Source organism: Canis lupus, chromosome 8 (assembly GCF_048164855.1).
Source record: "Canis lupus baileyi chromosome 8, mCanLup2.hap1, whole genome shotgun sequence".
In the NCBI taxonomy this organism is placed as follows: domain Eukaryota; kingdom Metazoa; phylum Chordata; class Mammalia; order Carnivora; family Canidae; genus Canis; species Canis lupus.
The window spans coordinates 54,175,448-54,178,953 of NC_132845.1; positions in this window are offsets into that span (position 1 = coordinate 54,175,448).

Consider the following 3,506-nt stretch of genomic DNA (forward strand, 5'->3'; position numbering starts at 1 on the left):
TCTCCCTCTGCCTGTGTCTCTGCCTCTCTCTCTCACTGTGTGCCTATCATAAATAAATAATAAAAAAATTAAAAAAAATAAATAAAATAAAAACTCAGATGCAGGGACGCCTGGGTGTCTCAGCAGTTGAGTGTATGCCTTCAGCTCAGGGCATAATCCTGGAGTTCTGGGATCAAGTCCCACATCGGGCTCCCCGGAGGGAGCCTGCTTCTCTCTCAGCCTGCGTCTCTGCCTCTCTCTTTCTGTGTCTCTCATGAATAAATAAATAAAATATTTTTTAATTACAAAAAATAGAAACTCATATGCAGGGACACCCAGGTGGTGCAGTGGTTGAACATCTATCTGCCTTCGGCTTGGGGAGTGATCCCAGGGTCCTTGGATCGAGTCCCACATAAGGCTCGCCACAGGGAGCCTGCTTCTCCCTCTGCCTATGTTTCTGCCTCTCTCTGTGTCTCATAAATAAATAAAATATTTAAAAACCAGAAAAAGATGACCAGCCTAATTTTGTTAAATGACAAAACACTCAAACAGGTACAAATGGACAACTGGTATATGAAAAAGTACTCAAAGCCTTGCCCATCAGTGAAATGCAAATGAGAACCACAGTGATATACAACTGCACACCCACCAGAATGGCAAAAGGTAAAAAGACCTACAATATCAAGAAATGGAGCAACTAGAACTCTCCTTCTCCTGCCCTGCTTGGGAGGGCATAGGGTGGTGTAAATTGGTTCAACCACTTTGTAAAACTGTGTAACAACTTTTGCTGAGAGAAAATATATGCTTGTTCTATGATCCAGCAATTCCACTCCAAGAGAAAAAGCGTATATGTTCCATAAAAGACATATAGGAGGGGTGCCTGGGTGGCTCACCCAATTAAGCATCTGCCTTTGGCTCAGGTCATGATCCCAGGGTCCTGGGATAAAGCCCCGTGCCAGGCTCTCTGCTCAGTGGAGGATCTGCTTCTCTGCCATTCCCCCTGCTTGTGCTCTCTCTCTCTGTCAAATAAATTTTAAAAAATGTTTTTTAAAAAAAGACACATAGGAGAATGTTTATAGCAGCTTTATCCATAAGATCCAAAAACTGGAAACAACCTAAATGTCCCCCATGGTAAAATGGACAAATACAGTTTGTTCCATTTGTATAGTGTACATTTCTACACATCAATTTAAAAAATGAGCTACAACTACATTCAACAAGATGCATTGATATTATGAACAATGTCAGGCAAGAGAAGAGTAAATAGTGTGTAATTCCATTTACATTATGTTCAAGAATATGCAAAAACTCTTGTTGGCAATAGAAGTCAGGAGAGTGGTTACCCTGTGGTGAGAAGCATACTGGGGACATCTGGGGTGCTGGAAGTGTTCTAGATCTTCATCTAGGTAGTAAAAATTCATCAATTTAAAAAACAAAAACAAAAAACAACCCACAGTTTACTAAGGCTTGACATACACTGGCTTTGGCCAGACTCCATGCTGGGCCCAGGGAGGCAGCAGTGAGCACAGCCCCTGCCTCTGTGGCTCTCAGTCTGGTCACTGCCTTGGGTAGCTGCCCTTCCACGTCACCGCCACAGACTGAGAGAAAATAGCCTGTGGTGTTTGTATTGCTTTGCTGGTGTTGTCATAACAAAGTACCACAAACCGAGTGGTTGAAACAACAGCAATGGATTATCTCCAGTTCGGGAGGCCAGAAGTCTGAGATCAAGGTATTGCCAGGACCCAGCTCCCTCCAAAGGCACTCGGGAGGATCTGTGACAGGCCTCTCTCCTGGCTCCTTGTAGTTCGTTGGCTTGTGGACGCATCACTCCAACCTCCACGTGATGCTCTTCCTGTATGCATGTCTGCATCCAAATTTCCCCGCTTTCATAAGGACACTGGTCATATTGGACGAGCCCTACTCTCTATTACCTTATCTTTAATCACATCTGCAATGACCCTATTTCCAAGGTCATACTCTGAAGTCCTGGGGGTTAGGATTCCAACATATGAATTTGGGGGGTGGGGGTGGAGGAGGTACACAATTCAACATATAACTCTTGTGTGGTAAACTATGCTCTCAGCAGGACAAGAGCAGCCAGCTGGACCTGGGGCTATCAGCCCTGTGGCCCTGCAGGTGGGAGAGGAGGGGCTAGTCTCTGGGAATAGAATGATGGACATACGTCAGACAAGGTTTGGAAAGTGGTGAGGCACAGGACCTGGGTTTGAATCTCAATCTCTCATATAACGGTAACACCTGCCTTTGGTTGAGCACTGACTATGCAGGCACCATCCTCGTCCCTTATACCTTGTTTGCTACAAGCCCAACAACATCACAGCTGTAAAGTACGCACCACTCCCAGCTTATGAATGAGGATGTGGAGCCTTGTAGCTGCCCAGAGACACACAGCAAGAAAGTGGCAAAGTCAAGATTTAAAGCCAGGGGGGACCCCATGGCCTTTATCCACCACACTCTGAGCCTCTTCTTATCACTCTGAACCCATTTTTCTGCCTCTAAAATTATGTCAGAACAGAGTTGTGAGGATTGGGCAAGATACTTTAGCACCTGGCACATAGCATGTACGAGCTAAGATTTTTTTCTCTTCCCCACGCCACCTATGCTCACAGAGGAGGCTCCAACGGGTGAAGCCTTTCTAGTAGCTTCTTCACACCAAAGTGAGCAGGCCTCAGTGTTCCCAGCTCAGAGTCAGTTCTCAGAGCTCCACTATAGCAGCAGCGCCCGCTGTCTGGCACATGCCTGCCCCTCTGCTACTGCCCCCCGCAAATGGATCTTCAGGAGTGGTGTGATCCAGCTGGGTCCCCAGCACAAGGGAAAGGCCAACAACAAGGAAGCACCCACTAAACGTGGGATGACTGTATCAGAGGATGGATGAACCCCGAGATGGGCAGGGGAATACAAGAAAGGAAGGAAGGCAGATCCGTGGACGGGAGGAAAGAAAGATACATGGAATGAACTGGATGGATGTAAGGCTGGGCGGAGAGGTGGAAAGATAGAATGACAGGTGGATAGATAGATGAATGGATGAATGGACAAAGAAGAAAGAAATGTACGGGGAATACGGATGAGTAAATAGGTGGATGGAAGAACAGGTAGGATGATGAATAGATGGACGAGGAAGAGGGAGAGAAGGCAGGAAGCAGCAGGTGGGCGGGAGGCAGGCTGCCTAGAGAGGAACGAGTTGGGGCGACAGACGGACCCCCAGGGTATGGGGGGCTGAGGAAAGAAATGTTGTTTCTTGGGTTTCTAGGACCACTGTGCGGCAGGGCCTTTGCGTCCTTTCTGCACCAGTATCTGGGCCCATTGCACCCGCTCCCTGTTCGACGGGCCTCAGTTTCCCCGCTGTGAGAGCCTGCGGCCACCGCCCTGCAAGAGGCGGCTGTTCGCGCGCGGGGAGCCGGCGGGGCGGGGGCGGGGCCGGGCGATGGGCGGGGCCGGGGCTAGGGGCGGGGCCGGGATGGGGCGGGGCCGGGATGGGGCGGGGGCGGTCCCGGAGCTCAGCCCCGCCC